A 20,359-nucleotide genomic window follows, 5' to 3' on the forward strand; every position below is an offset into this window, starting at 1 on the left:
AGGAAACATTTCCTCCATGCTTCCAAGTGAAGCCTGGGTCGAGCAGGACCTCTTGGCTTATCTTCACGTAGATGAAACTGGTAAAAGAAAGCCCAAGGAGCCAGGGGCTCCCCCCAAGCCCACATGACCCCTGAGGACCAGATCCTTAACTGACCTTAAAGTAAAAGGAAAATGGTTTATTTGGGCCAACTATATGGTCTTAAACACCCAAAAAAAAAAGTATAACCAAAAATCAAAATAATAAATATATTTCTTTAAAAATTAAAAAAAATTGTATTTCTCAGACATTAGACTTAAGTCCAGGTAAAATGTTATTTAGACAATTATTTCTCAGTAATGATTTTGTTCTTAACAGAAAAAAATACTGCTGAGGAAGATTCCTCAGTCTGACCTAGAAAAAAAGGAGGGAAATGTTAGGGAAAGAGGAATTTACTGCTTGTTTGAATATACTGCTTCTTGTTTAAATTTACTACTTGTAACCAATTAACTCAACTGGAGACACAGGCATCCAGAGATAGAGGCAAAGTGCTACATCCCCTGGAGCCTGACCTGTTCTGTGTCATGTCATGTCTGCTTACACAAGATAACAGGAAAGAGTTGTACCAGGCACATACCAAGCATCTCTTCCCAATTGAGACACCTGAAGGGAGCTATAACATTTTTTCTTGTTTTAAAGTTATTGGTTTGTGAAATGCTTGCTTTGAAACTATTGGCTGTATAAACATGGGCTTTTGTGTGACGGTTGTGGAAGCCTATATAATCTTTACCTAAAATTGTATCAGGGTCGATTGCTCTGACCAGACCTGCGTGTCTTGGAAGGACGGTCGGCCCACCCAGCTAGCTGGTTTCTAAAACTCTGTTTGATTTTTGCATCTCCGTACTCTTGTATTTGTTCTTCAGAAGAGACCCACGGAGTCACGGACTCTAACATTTTTCTGCTGTTTGGGGCTGTTTGGGGTGCTGCTCAGGGAGGGCATGGGGGTCTGTATCTGGTAAAAATTATCAAGGAAAAAAACATCTACTGTAAAACATGTCTTCTACAATTACAAGGTTCCAGAAACCCACTGCAGCTAAGGGCTTAGGAAACCTGTTTGTTAGCCTGTGCAGTATGGTGATCACAATACATTGGGACATTAAATTCCAGAGGTGCTTTGGCTGACTCAGTTCCTCTTAGGGGCCTTATGGTTTCTGGGTCTAGGGTCGCCTGGATCTGAATCCTATTAGTACCCAAACAACTTCTAAGACAATGAAATGTTCCTAGGAACAGTTTCGTTAATCATATGTAATTGTATCAGAACCTCTAAGAGAAAGACATGTACCTGAAAACTGATTATCAGGGACTGACCTGTAGAGGTTCAGCCCTGGGTCAGCCAAAATAGGCCTTGCCTTATCCTGTTAGCAGCCCTTTGGGGATCTTAAGAGTCTGCACCTAGCAGTCCTAAATAGTCAGGTCCCAACAATTCCCAGTGCTACTGTTCTCCAGAATCGGGTAGAATGGTCCATTAAACTCTATTATTGTTTTTCTAGTTGAAAGTGCCAAAGTCTTTTACATTCCTCCAAAAAAATAACCTGGTCAAATTTTTCACAGCAGCCACTTCGCTATTGGTACCAAGTTCTGTATCACCTAACTTTCTGTTGATGTAATAAAACGTCATGACTGAATAACTTATAGAAAAAAGAGTTCATTTTGACTTATGGTTCCAGGTGGGGAGTATAAAAAGGTGAAGAAGTCATGGTTTCAGGCAGCCAGAGCATGAAGTTTACTGATCACATTTCATTACACATAAAAGCAAGATAAAAAACTGGAAATGGACTGATGTTACAAACTTTCAAAATTACCCCCAGAAACATGCTTTCTCCGGAAAGTTCTATGTATGAAAAATTCCACCAGCAATTGACCAGATGTTCAAACACATGAGCCCATGTTTGACAATTCTCACTGAATCTACAATAATACATATTCCTTTCCTTCCTTACTATGACATTGACATCTTACACCTGTAGAAGGGATGGAAGAGGATATCCATCTTAACAGAGGATTACTGTACAAAAGGATATAGGAATTGCTGTATTTCTATCCCAGGACCTCAAGTATTATCATCTATTTACTTATAACTCACATTTAGTCAAATATTTATAATGTATATTGAATATCTAGGAATTATTATTAAGATTATGACAGATTCTAAAATTTGTGTTTTGGATAACTTTTTTAATTTAATTTTTTTATTTTTTGAGAATTTCATAGTTGAGCACTATATTTACATAGTTTTCATTCCTCATTCCAGCAACTCCAACATCACTCCCATTCCCTCTCAATCCTTTAATTATTGTTGTTACACGCACACATACAAATAGGCACACACATGCACATATGCACACACACATATACACATACACAACACACACACACACACACACACCTTTATATTTTACTGAATGCTTTTAGTGTTGCTCATTTGCACATGTGTTTAGGGCTGACCCCTTGTAACTGAAATATCTGTCAGGGCGCTACTGCCTATACAAATAGATTCTCCCTCTCTCAGTAGCTATAAATTGCCGATAGTTTTTTTTTTTTTTTTTTTTTGGAGGGGGATTGTATTTTTTTATTTCAATGTGGGAGGTTGTGAAATTTCCTCCAACTACATTGGCCTGTCAACTGTTGTTGTCACTATGCAGATCTATTTAGGCACCATTCATTCATATTCCATGGCTCTATCTTCTGTGTCATGTCTAGAATAAACTAGCAGCAGGTGTCCTGGACTACTGGCTTTAACAATCTTTTTTGTCACTTTTTTCCACAATGTTCCCAGAGTGTTCAGTACAGGAATGTTAGATTAAAAGGTGGCAGTAGTCGAGATTACTGAGAAACAGAAATAAGGAGGACTCTGGCAAAATGAGAGTTTTATTGGGTTTGGCGGGGCTGGTCCTCAACTTTGGTGTGAGGAAGAACCAGTAGCCTAATTGGCTACAGGGGGGTAGCTTATAAAGGGACAGAATGAGGAAAAAGAGAAGAGTTTTCTGCTGTTTGTGACTGTTTGGGAGGCTGCTTGAATGGCGGGCATGGGGGCTGTACCTGGTGAAACTTATTGTGGAAAACATCTACTGTAAAGCATGTTTTCTACGATTACAAGTTTCCAAGAACTAATTGCAGCTAAGGGCTTGGGAAACCTGTTTGTCAGCCTGTGGAGCATCCTCTGGTGATCCCAATACATTGGTCCTTAATTTCCTGGAGCTACTTTTGTTACCTTGCAGGTGTCTGGGAGTTGGTTGATTCAGTTCCTCTTAGGGGCTTTATGGTTTCTAGGTCTGGGGTCGCCTGGATCTGAACCCTTTCAAGGGATATGTATTAATTTGGGCTGAGCACCACACTGTCCCTTAGTTTTTATGTTTTGACCAGCTGTTGATCTCTGTAATAGTCTGCATCTGCTGGAAAAAGAATTTTTCATGATAGGTGAGAACTACATTTATTTGTGGATATAAAGGTAAATATTTAGAATACAGTTAGAAATTATATTGCTTTTGTTCTTCTCTAGGATAGAAGAACTCTCCAGCCTCAGGTATTTAGATTGGTTTACAGTACTAGGGGTGAATTCCTTCCTACTGAGCAGGCCTTAAGTCCAATAACATAGCTTTTCATTACCTCCAAGATAAAGGTTCTAATAAGAAAACAGTCAGTACCCGGCACAATAGTGACATTATCATTAGGAATACATTCATTCAGAAATTGGCAAATATGACTTCATTAAACTAAAATGTTTTTGTTCAGAAAGAGAACCAGTCAACTGGAGAGCAAGCCTCTTCAGTTGGAGAGAATTTTTCTACATCTGAGAGAGGATTAATATCCAGAATATACAAAGAACAATGAAAAAATAGTGAACCAAGAAAACAAACAACCCAGTTAAGAAATGGGCTGATCAAAACACCTTATATACATGTATGAAATTCTCAATAAAGTTTTTTAAAAAAAGAAATAGACTCATCCGAAGAGATAATTTTCTAAAGCAATAATAAAAATGGGTAAGATATCTTTAAATGTGTTCAAAACCCTGAACAATGAAAGAAATGCAATTCTAAACTACTTTAAGATTTCATTTTACCCAGTCAGAATGGATACAATTAAGAAAACAACTGAAAACAGATGCGTATAAGAGTGCAAGGAAAAGAGAATCATTATCCAGTGCTGGTGAGACTGCAAACTTGCACAGTCCTTATGGAAAACAGTCTGGAGGATTCACAGAAAGTTAAAAGTAGATCTAGCATATGACCCAGCTTTATCACTCTTTGGAATGCATCAATGGACTTGACATTCTACTACAGAGATACTGGCTAATCCATGTCTTTTGATGCTCTATCCAATAGCAAGGAAATGGAAACATCCAAAATGCTCTTCAGATGATGAAAGGATAATGGAAATACTGTACATGTACATAATGGCATTATATTCAGTTGTAAAGAAATATTATAATTAAATTTGCATATAAACTCTATGGAAGTAGAAATCAGTATCATGAGTAGTGAAACTAAGAACCATAAAGAAAAATGCTGTATGGTCTCTCTTATTTGTGGATCCTAACTCTGAATCATCTGATGACAATTTATAAAGTGAAATAATCATAGAAGCCAGAAGAATATAAAGAGACCATAGGGAGAGGGGAGGAGAAAGGGCTCTAGAGAGGGGAATGGTAGAATGCAAGGTCTATCAAGGTGGAAATAGGAAAAATGAGAGGCGAGACTTTGATATTGTTCTTATGATAAACTAATAAAATCAATGTGTCCTGGGTCTCCAGAGATGGCTCAGCAGTTAAGAGCACTGGCTGCTCTTGCAGAGGACCTGGGTTTGATTCCCAGCACCCACATGGCAACTGACAACCATCTGTAACTCCAGTTCCAGGGAATCCAAAACCCTCTTCTTACCTCTGTAGGCGTTGTACGACATGGGTGTACTTACACACATGCAGGCAATACACTCATACACATAAAATAAATAATAAATTATTAAAAAATTAATGTGTCTTAAATAGAAGATACTTTTTCCTCCTTAAAATGTTTCCTTCATTGTATATTACAAGAAATAAAGTTATTTCAATTGTTTTGTGTATAAAATAATGACACCTTATTAAGAATGTAATTTTAATACTAATTATAATGGCTCAGAATATAACTTGGTGGTCAAGTGTAGCTAATAATACTCTGTGCTCAAGGTCATTGAGTCCCATCACCAGTACTGTAAATAAGAAAAAAATAAAAAAATAAAGAACCCCTAGTCAGAGTCAAACTAAGTATTTATATAACCATAAAGTTTTCTATTACTAGTGTATTTTGCAAATAAAAATAATACCTGGATTGTAGTTATAAAATACTTCACAACCTGAAAACAGTCTTAGTTTTAAAAACAAATTTAAAGGGACTGGCTAAAGGACTCAATGGGTTAAGGTCAATGCAACCAAACATGATAACCTCAGTTAAATCCCCAGGGCTCACACAGTAAAGGAGAGACCAAACTCCCACAAGTTGTCCTTTGAACTCCACACATGTGGTGTGGCACCCATTTGCTAGATCAAACATGCTGATTTGCATCTTGGCACCCCACCAACACATCAACATAAATCCATGCTTAAAAAATACTAATTTAAAGTTTTAAATATATCCATCTTTGGTACTATTGTTACAGAACAATCAGAGACCAACAGCCAAAGTCAGGTGAGGAGAGGAAGTTTAATAATTTTATGTTAGCGGAACTGACCCCAGGAATAAAAGGAGTTAGACCCCTTATTCAAGTTTTGGAGGGTTTTTATACTCAAGTGTGGGGAATTGCAAAGAAAAGGCAAAACAGCACATAGGTGACAAGTAAAAGGTATATATGATAATTAAGCAAGGTGGCATATAGCCACAAATGTTACACAAAGGTTACAGGAATGCGAAAACTTTGGAAAACAAAGACTTCCATCCTGGGCAACCACAGGGGGCAGGGTGGGGAGACTTGTGCTCACCTCCCCCACACCTGTCTCTTGCAGAGTTTTCTGGGCTGCAAAGTTTTTAATTACCATCACATCACAAAAGCTTTTCAGTTCCATAATAATATTATTACAGTTATATTTTAGATCACAAAAAATACATATAGTGACTGATAAATAGTCCATTTCAATTCAGTGATTAGGAAAAAATTCCATTTCAACCATGAATCACATACTGCTATTATCTCAGAAAAGCTCTATGCTTATCTTCATGCTAAAGTATCTATAGCACTGTAGATAATGCAAAAATATTTATGTCTAATTTTTAAAAATTATCTAAAATCGCTCTAAAATTTAGAGGTACATTTATAGATTGATTTTATTTCATGCCATGAACCTTAATTTTATGTATACACTGTAACTTCATGAATGATAATACATTCACTGCTTTAGACAATGAAAATAGTTCCTCCTGTGAACATGCTTCATTTGATTAATTCAAGTTTTCTGGAGAGTCTGGGATGAAACCTTTATGTAGACCCTGTTTATTTTCCTGTATTTTAAGGAAAATTGATCAGTTTAACTATGCTCATTTTTAAACCTGTTTTCCCTTTTCAACTTTGGGAATCAATGTTCTTGAATAGATTGTTTTAAAGAACTTAATTTCTCACAGCTGGGCATGGTGGCCACACCTCTAGCCCCAGCACTTGGGAGGCAGAGGCAGGCGGATCTCTGTGAGCTCAAGGCCAGCCTGGTCTACATAGTGAGTTCCAGGCCAGCTGGGGCTACAAGGGAGACCCTGTCTCAAAAAGAACAAAAAAAATAGAAAGAAAGAAGGAAAAAAAGAAAGAAAGAAAGAAAGAAAGAAAGAAAGAAAGAAAGAAAGAACTTAATTTCTCTTGGGCTGTTATGTGACTTATTCTGCTTCTTTTTTTAATGCTTCCATACTCATAGAAAGATGCCCAGATCCATCGTATGCCTCTGTTTTTAGCTTTTTCATTTACTCAGTAACAAATAGTTTTCATGACTGAGGTGTAGAATATACTGTATTGTGTATTGAAGTCTTAAAAGCAAAAGCAAGTACTTTGTTGTTTATCTGCCTAAAGCAGTCCTCTTTGCAGGAAATGTGAAAATTACATAAAATAATACAGGTCATGATTATTTTTTGCAATAATGAATAAGAAATTCTCTTTCTCTCTCCCTCGCATTTGTGTGTGTGTGTGTGTGTGTGTGTGTGTGTATGTGTGTGTGTGTGTGTGTGAATATTGTCACAGACTTGGAGTCTTCATGGATGCTGAGTTTCAAAATTCTACTTGAAAGATCAATCCTATGCCAAGCATCTTTTGAAAGAAGTGTTATTTTTCTCTTGTACTTCAGTATGTTTTGACATTAAAATGAAGTACATCTTAAATGAAACATACTGTGGTAGTAAATAAATGTGCTGTACATATGTCAATGACACTTAAAAATAGTGAATAATCTTCATTTATTAATGCATATGGCTGCATAGGTATATTGCCTTTACACATCAACCCTAGCATTTCCTACTTCTCATTTCATACTTCTTCAATTTTAGTCAAAGTCAATTTTATGTAATTTCCAACTGCTTATTTTTAAGCTTTTACCCGTATATGCTCATTTTAAAATATATACTAAAACACAAAAATGATCAGGAAAGAATTTTAAGGTGGATCTGAAAATTTTGCAAAAAATAAATTTGATAGTTATCAGTGCAGACTGAAACAAATTGATATTTTATAAATATAAATTTTACAGTTTAAATATAGACTTGTCTTTGAAAGAAGCCTTTTAGTAGTCCAATGCATAGTTTATTTACAATATGATTATAATGATGCTGAAACTCCATATCCTAAATATAAAAAATAATATGAATGTTTATTTGTAAATGTTAGGGAAAGAGGAGGAAAGAGAAATTTTACTGCTTGTTTGAATTTACTGCTTGTCTGAATTTAGTGCTTGTCTGAATTTACTGCTTGAATTTACTTGTTTGAATTTACTGCTTGTAACCAATTAACTCAGCTGGAGACACAGGCATCCGGAGATAGGGGCAAGTTGTCTGGTCTGTGTCATGTCTGTAGGCATGTCTGCTTACACAAGATAACAGAAAAGAGTCGTACCAGGCACATACCAACGATCTCTCCCCGATTGAGACACCTGAAGGGAGTTGTAACATTTTTCTTGTTTTAAAGTTATTGGTTTGTGAAATGTTTGCTTTGAAACTATTGGCTGTATAAACACGGACTTTTGTGTAACGGTTGTGAAAGCCTATATAATCTTTACCTAAAATTGTCTCAGGGTCGATCGCTCTGACCAGACCTGCGTGTCTTGGAAGGATGGTCGGCCCCAGCTAGCTGGTTTAGTAAAACTCTGTTTGATTTTTGCATCTCCGTACTTGTGCATTTGTTCTCCAGAAGAGACCCACGGAGTCACGGACCCTAACAGTAAAGACTGCTATATTATAGGGAAAGTATCTTAAATCTATGATAAAAAGGATTCCATTTGATAGGTAAAAAGTTGGTGGAGAACGAGCGAATGGATGATGAGGCACCGAGGCACAGATAAAACTCCATCAAAATAGGGTTTATTAGCAAAGGAACACATGGGGCAGATTCCCTTCCAGGCAGGGAAAATGTTTGCCCGGGTCTTGAGCTGGGGTCTTTGAAAAGGGAGGCTTACTGCTTCCTGCAGAAGGCGGGAAGATGTATTTTTTTTTTTTAACGTTGGAGGGGAGAGGAGTGGGAGAGCAGGACTGTTAAAACCTGTCCTTTTTAGAGATCAAAGGGGAAGCCTGTTGTGTTGTTCAGTGGAGAAAAGTCTGCTTCTCTTGACTTCAAAGACCAAGGTGCTTATCATCTAGGTTCCCTTTTCTCAGGATCATGAGAAGTCCTTGGGATCCTGTTGGTGAGGGGGCAGGGCTATATGAACCTTAACATTCCAGCCTTTTTGTGTTTTAGGATAGGGGGCGCCGTTGTCATCTTGCTACTTCCTGCTGGACAGGGTTGATGTGGGGGGGGGGGCAGGCTGGATTAGGGGTTGATCAGACAGCAGGGATTCCCTCTTCATGTATCTTAACAGGGTCCTCAATGGTTGACAGGTGCTTGTGTACATGTGGAGGGAAGGAAAGTAACAACTGATTAAAATTAGTAACAGTTAGCTTTTGGATTTGGTCCTGAAAATATCTGAAGAGGTAAGGAGCAATGGTTAGGACCAAGGTAATAGCCCTTTTTTTATTTTTTATTTTTTTTTCTTCTGCCAGTGGTGAACTTGAGAGTGATGGACTCAGGATTTGTTTTCAGGTATTTTGATAGCTGTTGGAGTGGCTAGAATCAGTGTCAGTTGCCTCTCAAAGGCTTATAGATAGGGAGAGAAAACAAATTTAGCCATCATTTTATTTTTTAGGCTAGAATAGTGAATTTGCTCTCTTAGCTGTTAGTAGGCACTACAGTATTGTAGACCAAGATTTGAAGACCTACATCTGAGTAACGTCTTGTTTGAAACAAAATTATCACTGGGAAATAATTGTCTAAATAACATAAGAACTTACGTCTAATGTCTGGGCTGTGTAATCCCTTGAACCCTTAAAACATACTGATGACTTTAATTTTGGTTATACTTTCCTTTTGAGTGTTTAAGACCATGCTCTTCGCCCAAATAAACCAATTTATTTTTACTCTTAAGGTCTTATGAGGATTTGGTCCTTTGGGGTCACATGGGCTTGTGGGAGCCCCTGGCTCCTCGGGCTTTTCTTTTACCAGTTCTATCTACGTGAAGATAAGTCAAGAGGTCCTGTTTGACCGGGGCTTCACTTGGAAGCATGGAGGAAATGTTTCCTCTGTGTTGACCCTCCTCTTTGCAGACTGGACACTAGTTTAAGTCCATCTTCTGGGGTCTCCATGGCCTCCCTGGACAAGAAGACTGGTGACTCGCCAAAGTTACAGGACATTTCGAGAGATGCGCCATAGCCCCTGGAACTTGTTTGACCTTGGAGGGCCAGGAACAAAAATTTGTCCCTTTAGGTCCCTCTGACCAGATTAATATAGGCCTTAGAGTCTGGCTATTAAACATCTACCAAGGTTAGTTACACCAGTCTGATGCAATTATTACCATGTTCTATGTAGATAGAGTTTGGGCAACATCCTTAAATAAACCTTAACTAAACATCCTTAGACTAGTTGACTAAGCTGCGACCTTAGAAACTTCAAGATTGTCTACACATTATCCTTGTCTCATCCTTGTTATATTATAACAACCCTACACAGACCTTCATCACCTGCCCAGCTTTCTCATTTCTCTGTCAATTCTGGAAATATCCAGCCATCATAATTTTCATACATAAATTCTTCTTTAAAAATATCTCCATTCTCATATCCTTCCAACATCCTCCAATTTTCCATTTTCCTTTATTAATAACCATGAGATACAATAACATTAGCAAACACATTTTTCATCTGTTGTGAGACTTCTTTTCCTGGTTTTAGTGTCAAACCAATGTTTGATTACATTAAAGTTTTTCTGGGGAACCAGTGAATTTACTGAGCTTGCTTGCAGAGCTGACTGAGGGGTTGCTGAGGTATATGAGTGACCTGAGAGTATTTACATTGGGAAGCCTTAACCCAGCATGGATCAAGCCTTCTCTTCCTAGCCTTTTTAGATAATATACTTTAGTCTTCCCCAAGTCCAGGAGACCATGTGATTAGGGTCAAATTACATACAGTTGGCTGGGAATACTGCAGCTGGATACTCAGGTGAGGGTCCAGTGACCCTGTTTACCCCTCCTCCTTCAATTAAAGAATATAATAGTCAAGTCAACAAGTTTAATTGTGATGATTTTTGTTAGTGGGCACAGCTGAAGTCATGAAGATGGTAATTGTTGGAACCCTGTTTAGACTTTATAACTGTTGGAGTGGGCAAGATGGGAAGGGTGTCCATGAGGGGACGGAGGGCGGGGTACTGGAGGCAGGGTATGGAATCAAAGTAGAAGTTAGATACAAGAGGGATAAATGGGTTATTTGAGCTAGAAGCCAGAATAGGGGAGACTAGGGAATATTTGGCAAGGAGGCATTTAAGGTTTTGGATTCCCTCAAGTAGAGGAGAGTTAGTGGAAGGAGAGTGGGTGATGGACTTAGAATGGTGCTGGAGGGGGGGAAGGTCATGGCGTGGAGAGGGAGTTCGAGTTGGAGAAAGGAGGAGAGATGGGTTGGGCCCTGGAATCGGAGGCAGGGAGAGTATAGCAAGGGGAGACCAAGGGGAGGACTTGGCTGTGCCTCAGGCTGGGGAGCAGGAGGAGGTTTGGGATCGGTCTTAATCTCCTAATTGGAGGCAGTTTATCGGCTATGATATGATCAAAAGCTGCGGTCGAGGGGTGGGGGGAGTGGGGGGGAGTTGGAGAAGTCCAGGCAGTTCCCTTGAAGTAAGAACTGGGTTTTGGCACCATCTGATAGGTAAAAAGTTGGTGGAGAATGAGCGAATGGATGATGAGGCACCGAGGCACAGATAAAACTCCATCAAAATAGGGTTTATTAGCAAAGGAACACATGGGGCAGATTCCCTTCCAGGCAGGGAAAATGTCTGCCTGGGTCTTGAGCTGGGGTCTTTGAAAAGGGAAGCTTACTGCTTCCTGCAGAAGGCGGGAAGATGTATTTTTTTTCAAAGTTGGAGGGGATGGGAGTGGGAGAGCAGGACTGTTAAAACTTGTCCTCTTTAGAGATCAAAGGGAAAGCCTGTTGTGTTGGCCAGTGGAAAAATGTCTGCTTCTCTTGACTTCAAAGACCAAGGTGCTTATCATCTAGGTTCCCTTTTCTCAGGAGCATGAGAAGTCCTTGGGATCCTGCTGGTGAGGGGGCAGGGCTATCTAAACCTTAACACTATTGAGCCATTTTCATGCTACTGTCTATTGATTTGGGGTCTTTGCCATCACTGCTCCATGCCAGAATTTGGAGAAAAAATAACCTAGATAGAACATAACATTTTATTGCATACTGTACTTCCAGTAGAAGTTTCCATGAATGCTCATGGCTTTTCAGTAGCTCACTCCACTTTCCCTGCAAAGACAATAAGGTTAGAAATGTATTGATTTTCAGAAAAATTACTTTGAGTTCCTTAAAAATGTGTAACAGCACATAATCATTGGGGAAAAGAGCAATCATTATTTCCTGAAAGTGCAACAACATACCACACAGGCTTGATCAAATTGTAGAAAACAAAATAAAGAAGACAAAATTCATGGGCTGAAGTGTTTTCCGAGTTAAAATGTATTCTGTGAAATGAGGTTGAAAATACAAGGGATCATAGTACAATTTCCTATGTAATGTGTATGATGCACTGGGAAGAAGAGAAAATATTTATTGTCTTTAACTTTATTAAAATCTCTTTTTAGCTTTCATTCCTGGACTAAAGAAAGGTACAGTAGAAATCACAAAATTTCACTTAAATGCATGCCTCATTTTAAAGTGAATTTTTTATTTGTATTTGCTTTAAGAACTTTGATTTTTCTCATATCCCATAAAACATTATAATTTCAATTGCTTGTTTCAAATACTTTTAATATAGTAAAATGAAATTACATCCGAAAAGAATATTCATTAATCTTGATATCTTGATTACTTGAGTAATTTTTCCAATTGTTTGTCATCAGTCTTTCTACAAAAAATAACATAATCATGTGCTCATTTACTTCATTTACAGCATTTGCTTTCAAATTATTTATGGATTTAATTAGTCATTTGTTTTACTGATGGTGTAAACATTTTCAACATTTGTCTGAGGTAGTAAATTTTTTCCTTTATTTTTTTAATTTGATCTGTAAATTACAAATATTATGTACATGTTTAACAAAATAATCTGTTTATTTCCTTGTAAAAATATACAAAAATGCAATTTTGTCAAAATTTAATGTATAGATTTTTATGAATCTGTAAGTTTGAGACACTTACTCCTTAAACATGAAGTTTAAACCCATCACTTACAATGCATCTAATTATTGCTTATAAATTTATAAAAAATGTTATTAGTTATTCTGAATATATCAAATATATTAGTAGTCATTGTATATATTCATGTTCAAAAATGGCTTTCTTGTTATTTCAATATTATTTAAACTGAAACATATTTTGTTTCATACATATTTAAATTGAAATCTATAATCCATTGATATTTTAAGCAAATAGAAATAATTAAAGAAAATTGTTCTTGAATAAAATCACAAATTCAAGTTGTTTATGTATAAAGATCTCACCTTCAAACTTTGCATTTGACATAGCAATTCTAGAAGATTTATTATTTTTTGCTATTTTAAGTGTTTGTAAATGTTTCTTTGAACTTCTTATGTTTAGTTGGAATACTTTTCTGATTTTATATGATCAGCTATCACATTTTCTGAACATTTTGGCAATCATTGAAATAGTGAAATTTGAAGGGGAGTATCTTATTCTTTGATGTGTTGAATATTTGACATTTAAATAATCACGTTAATGTGGACACATTTCATGCGCTTTTGTGTTTACTTTCTGCTTCTTATGGTTTGATAGTTATTTACTGAAGATTTCAGGAATTATAGATGTCAAATAGTAATGAGAACTCAGTTATGTTTATGATTCAATTTCAAATACTTTTTTGTTTTCAAATGAATAGATTTCATTGTAATATTTTCATAATTACTATTCCATCAATTTATGTCAACCACACCTTATTTACAATCCCAGTCCTGGTCCCTAATACTCCTTCTTCTGTCTGCTTGGTTTTCTGCCTATGAATGGAAATATGTGACATTTTTCTTCCTGTCTCTGACATATTGTGTCTTGGTGACAATTTTTAAAATATTTGTATTGATTCTTTGAGAATTTTATACAATGTATTTGGTCATGTTCAGACCCCAACCACCATCTCCAATTCAACCTTGCTATTCTCCCTAACTCCATTTCCTCTAAGATTATATTTAAAGGCATATCAAGTCTAACTCTTTTATTGAATTTCTGTGATAATCATACAATACAGTTTTATGGTATTTAGATCCCCACCCCTATCCACACCTCCACCCACTGCCCCTCCCAATTTAATGTGCTCTCTTCTCTATATAATACAGCCCAAAGAGTCTTATTTGTGTCCCCAAATGTTCTTCAATGTCAGTTCATTCACTGTGTCCACCAAGAGTTCTATCCCCGTAAGACACTGTCTTCCCCCGCCCCCTCCCCTCCCAGCCATCAATGATCAAAAGTTCATTAGCTTGGGTAAAAATTTCTTACCCACATTGCCATGTCTATGCTAGAATTGTGTCTGGTTTGAGCTTTCATGGGATCTGTGCATGCTCTCACCATTTCTGTGAGTTCTTATGAGTAGCTGACCAGCTGTCTGGAAGACTCTGTTTCCTTGTGGTCATTTACCCCCTCTGGCTCTTATAATCTTTTGACTCACAAATGCTCTTGGGTGTGGGTCCATTCCTTAGAGCCTGGTCAACCTATCAGACCCACATGACACAGCCTTAATGAAAACTAAATTTCCCTCTTCCAGCAGTTGTCCATAGGTCCTCAGCTAAGTCTGGCTTTTTGCACATCTTCCCTATTGATGCTGGTATTTTGTCTGACTTGGTCACACACAGGATTTTGTATGCTGTCAGAATTGCATTTGGTTCATGTGTGCAACTTCCTTGTTGTGTTAAGATAGCATGGTTTCCTTGTATTTATTAACCACCTGGCTCTTCCAGTTTTTCCACCTACTCTTCAATAAGTGTCTCTAAGCCTTGGAGGAGACTGTGATATAGGAATTACATTGCCATCTCTTATTCTCCACACTTTGACCACTTGTAGATCTCTGTGTTAATAGCCCTCTGTTGCAAGAAGAAGCCTCTCTAGTGAGGGTTGAGAGACGTGTTAATATATGGATATAACATAAGTCATCAGTAGTTGGTTTAATACTATGTTCATTTAGCAAGATATTATTAGTAGATTCTCTATATCCTATCACTTGTGTAGCCACAGGTTCTTGGTCCTGATAAACGTGTTAGGTATGTACTCTGTCTTGTGAAGTAGGCCTTACGTTCAATCATAGAGTGACTGGTTACTCCCATAATATTCCTGCCACTATTGCACAAGTGGGCATATCTTCCCAAGACAGTCATTATTGTAGCTCCCTTAATTACAAAGATATAATGGAAAAAGAATTAGAAATCAAGACATGAATTATGATGACTGTACTATACAGGATTAGATGTAGACCTTTAGTCAAGTCATTTAATATCAGAGGATCTACATTTATCTATTTTTCTTTTCATTAACTTCTTTTTTCTTTTCTTTATTGCTCTCTTTCTTGGTCACATATAGCCCAGGCTATGCTTTAACCCACTATGTCCCAGAGTATGACCTATAAATTTGGGAAGTTCTGGGAGTACAGGCTTGTGCCTCCAAGTCTATTTTATGTACAGCCAAAGGCTGAACCCAGAGTTTTACACATGCTAGGCAAAAACTCTACCATTTGAGCTAAAAAACAGATGCATTTTTACATTTTTTAAATCTTCTTCATTTCAAAAATTGCCATATCCATATATTCCTGAAATATAAAAATATAATAATAAAAATAATAGAACTTGACACTATTTAGTATTAGATTATACTGGCAAATACCAAGTAGTAAGAGAATTATTTCTTAGTTGGAAGATACTTTATTTTTTCCTCAGTGAAATAGCTGCAAATTTGTATTTGCCAGCAACCCAGGAAATGTTTCTTCTTACATATTCATGAGGAAAATTTGTTAATATTGATAAATTAGTACATTTATGGTATTTTTAGCACAAGCCTTTTCAGCTGTATCAATATATTTTCAGCTGTCATTGAGATACAGAGTTTGAATGTCAAAGTCTTTGTTCAGCTGCAGCCCTTTGTCTGTAGTAATAATTCACTTATTCCAGCTGACTTCTGGTACATTCTTACAGAGTTTCAAGCAGACAACAGAACATTTTGTATCTCAATTAACACTGAAGTGCCTGTACAGGACCTGAGTATCCATTCTTATTAATATTCAAGAGGCAGCTGTAATTAGTTTAGACCTGAAATGCTAAATTTGACTCAGTGGTGTCTGTTTAGAAACATGGGCAAAATGTAAATTGAGGTAGATGAATTCAGGAAAGAGTAGATAGTGATTTTTCTCTCAACCACCTTAATCAACAATATTCATATTTAGGTATTATAATTGTGTAAAAATGAAACATAATTCATTTGTATGAAGGATAGATTTGAAGTTTTTCATGTGTCATTTCATTAGAAAAGCAATGTCTTTTCACAGAGCATCTTTTTTCAAAGGCAAGAGTTAATGAAAATGCATGTGCATAGTTTTCAAATGACAAGTTTATAGCACAGATCATACTACTAATCCCTTCTTCTAATTTAGTATCTTCTTATATTATCATACAACAGGACAAAATCCACAGGAGGTTTTGTGAGTTTTGTTTTAGATTACTAACAGTAGATGTAAAACGTCACAGAGTATTTGTGGAAGGAATTAAGTGTTACGAAGCACTAGCTTTTGGGACTTTTAGCATCTAAAATTGCTTTCTTCAGATAATATATGACAAGCTAATTCTCCCATATTCATTATATATTATACATTAATACACAGAGCTAGACAAAAATGTTCTTTGTAATAAAACTGTTGATATTTAACTTTTTTTTAACAAAGGGAAAATGAAAAAAATTTGATACTATTTATCATAAAAAATAGACTAGAGAAGAAAACTAAGTACATCTTTGTGGCACTGAAATTATTAAAGTTGAAATAGACTGTAGTGTTTCTCCATTGTAATTCTAATAAAAACTTTAGTTGTAGCACTGAGTCAATTAAAGTCTGTAAGAGACCATTGTTCATTAGCAAAGTTTAAATGAGCTGTAAACATTGTCAAAATTCTAAACATGTCTCCAAAATGCTTAAACATATTTAAAAATATGTATTTTTGTCAGGATACCCACAGAAATTACTATTGAATAGGTAACCTTTTCTTTAGGCAAATTATTCATCTTAGATTATAGTCAAGGGGGCTGAATTTCAGATTATTTATTAATGTTGATTTGGCTCATCACAGTCATATGAGTATATGACATGAACAGTTTAAAATTGTTTGGTGGTCATATTATTAAGAAGTAAATATAAACAGGTAAAATTAATTTTATTAAAAGAATTAACCAAACATATCCCAAGTACTACCATCTTAATGTGTATTTAATATAAATATTAAAAATGATTTTTTGTTCCTTTCCTTGATAAATTTATCTGTTTAAAAAATAGAAACAGTTCAATTCCAACTAGTCTATTTTGTGCTAGTATATCCATTGTGACTAATGGTTACTTCATTAACTTTGGATCCTTCTCAAACATTAAGAATCGTCCTTTGGGCTATGGCTTGACATGCTCTTTTGATAGTATACCTGGAAGAATAATCAAGCAAACAAAAACCAAAAACCTTGAAAATCCTGAATGTAACTGTTCTTCTTATAACATTATCAGTTTGGCCTTTCATAGTTTCAAGGATGAAAAATACTTGGGAGAAATACTCTCTGGTGTGTGTGTGTGTGTGTGTGTGTGTGTGTGTGTGTGTGTGTTGGGGTGTAATTCAAGGAATCACATATACTAAACACAAACTCTACCTCTGAGTTACACCTTCCATCCATTCTAGTTGATTTTTACTTACCATGGGGTGTTAGTGGAAATGGATTTTATACATCAAAGTTGACAATTTTAATCACAAACCTTGTGTTAAATCATTGAGACTCTTAAAAGCCCCAAATTCACTGCATTTTTACTCTTCCTGAAATTCTTGAGCAGATTCCATAAGGCACTTTTGAAAGAGAACTTGGATTGGCACTAGCTAATCAGGAGGCTATACAAACATGAGCTATTTTAGATAGTATAGTGCACAGTGTTTTATAATAGTCTGTTGGTTGTTTTTTTTATCATTATCTAAATTGGAGCTAGAGGACCAAATAATTACTTCACTCCAGGTGATATAAAATATACTTCAAATATGTTAGTTCATTTCTAAGGATACTACATAAAAGCATATATCATAAATAGATCCCAAGTAATTATGAGGTATATACATATGTTGTGTTAATGGTGTATGCTCACAAGATGAGTTTTGTGGAATTACTGGCAAAACTATTATATTGCTGACATAAGTATGTGGAAATTATTTGCTTTTATTGAGATCCAAGTGAGACATAGGAAATGTATTTTAACAGTTTGCAACTTGGAGAAAGCAGCTGTTGGATGCTTTACACAGTTTTAATTTACACCAGATTAACAAAGTTATATTTTCTTTGCAGTCAGAATTTGTTGCTGTGCTAATAACCAAATAGAAGACAAGAGGGAAGAACTCTGCAACTTAATAAAACTCACAATAAATAATACAAATTTTTAGCTTTTTTCTAATTTATATAAAATGTTAAAAAGAAGACTATTGGCTTTCCTATCTGTTTGCAATATGCACTGTGCAAAGGAGTGAAAAATCATTTATAATTTTTATATTAATTGCTTGTTAGGGTGGTAGTGCTTGGAATATGTTCGGTTAAATGTTTTTAAAAAAGTTATTTATTTTTATTTTTTAATAATATGACCAAGATGGAATTTAAAATTGTTCCCATTATATATTCAGATGACTGTGATGATCAAAATCAATATTGACAAGCAATATGGCACCGCAGATAAATGTGCTTACCACATTTCCTAAGTTCAATACCCAGGACCCATATGATAGGAGAGAACGGAATCCTGCAAGTTATCTTCTGACCTCTACACATGCACAATGGACATGCATACATCCACGCACATACCTATTCACATTGACATATGTGGAATCTAAATTACGATAGACATTGAGAGTAGGTCGTTGGTTACACTACCCCAGGGAAATAAGGGGATAAAAGAGATGAGAATGGTTGACTAATGAGTACTAAGGTACAATTAGATAAATAGAGTAAGCTCTCTTCTGACATTTCACAGTATGGGGACTATAAAATAGTGTACCATATATCAGAAAAATCTAGAAAAAAGGATTCTAAAACTTTTCACTATAGGTAATTAAGGATTTGATGAGAGCAATGTGGTTAACCTGATGTAAATATCATATGATGTTAACATGTATCGAGTATCACACAGTACTCCATTAATATTAGCAGATTTTATGGTCTTATAAACCAATTAACAATAAAAGCATAAAAAGTAAAATTAAGTATACAAAGTAAGAGTTAATTAAAGATCATGACATTAAGTTAAAAATCATCATTTTAGGGATAATTTCTGATAAGAGCAAGGAACCATTACTTTAATTTCAGTACGAGATTTCTACCACTTAATCCTTCCATCCTTTCTTGATGTTCTTAAGAGAAATTTGTTACAGATATGCTCATTACATCAAAAGAACTGTGATGCTACTTTAAGAACAAAAAGTATTCCAAGTTTGCACTAACTTGTGGCCTTGATTTATATTACTATAGTCATCTACCACTCTAACTCTGACTCAGAATTTTCACAGATACTTGGCATATGAATTCACAGAATACCATAAATTAGAAGCAGTAAAAATAACACAGTCTATTTTTTTCCCTGAAACTGTAAGCAAAGATAAAATATGAGTTCACATGCATTTGATTCTGCTTGTTGTCTTTTGGTAACGTAATGATCACCAGGTCTATCCATACTATTTCTAATGACAGGATTTCATCTTTAGAGCTCAATGACATTCAGTTATTCATAAGTAGCATATTTTTATTTTCTTTTTATAAGTTGAGTGGCATTTAAGTTATTCCTATTTCTTTTTTTCTTTTCCTTAAATTTTTATTGTATTTTTGTGAATTTCCTGCAAAATATTTTGATCATATTTAAATCCCCTCCCATATCTGCATCTCCTTACTTACCCCCCCACCAATTTTTTTGTACTCAAATATATATCTAGAAATTTACAGTCAGATTTTGTGTCCCCAAATACCCTTCAAATTGAGTTTAACCCCTCGAACCTGGTCAACCTAAGGGTCTCACTTTTAAATGAGATTGAATCTCTCCTTCCCAGAAGCCACCTGTTTCCAATAGCTCTTCAGGTAAGGTTGGGGTTTCTCACCCTCTTTCTCATGCCTGTTTCCACTTTTTGGCCCATGCATATAATACTGCAATTAATATTGGGTTCAGATGTATGGAAAGTGTTCAGTCTCTTTGATCCTAACACTTCTTACTGGGATAGGGTGACATGTCATTGTGATTTTGGTCTGTACCACTCTGATTAGTGATCATTAGCATTTTTGTATACCATTTGACCATTTACATGCTGTTTTTGAGAAGCATCTATTTAGATCTATTGCCTACTTTAAAAGAATTATTTGCATATATATACATGCACACACACATTA

General features: G+C 35.9%; 1 protein-coding gene across 1 annotated transcript in view; it reads left to right on the forward strand.

Moving 5' to 3' along the window:
- The window catches only part of Pcdh11x (protocadherin 11 X-linked), a 771,559-nt gene that overhangs the window by 647,742 nt on the left and 103,458 nt on the right, over positions 1-20,359 (forward strand). The window lies entirely within an intron of this gene.

This window comes from Nannospalax galili, unplaced genomic scaffold (genome assembly GCF_000622305.1).
Source record: "Nannospalax galili isolate Female #2095 unplaced genomic scaffold, S.galili_v1.0 scaffold586, whole genome shotgun sequence".
NCBI lineage: Eukaryota > Metazoa > Chordata > Mammalia > Rodentia > Spalacidae > Nannospalax > Nannospalax galili.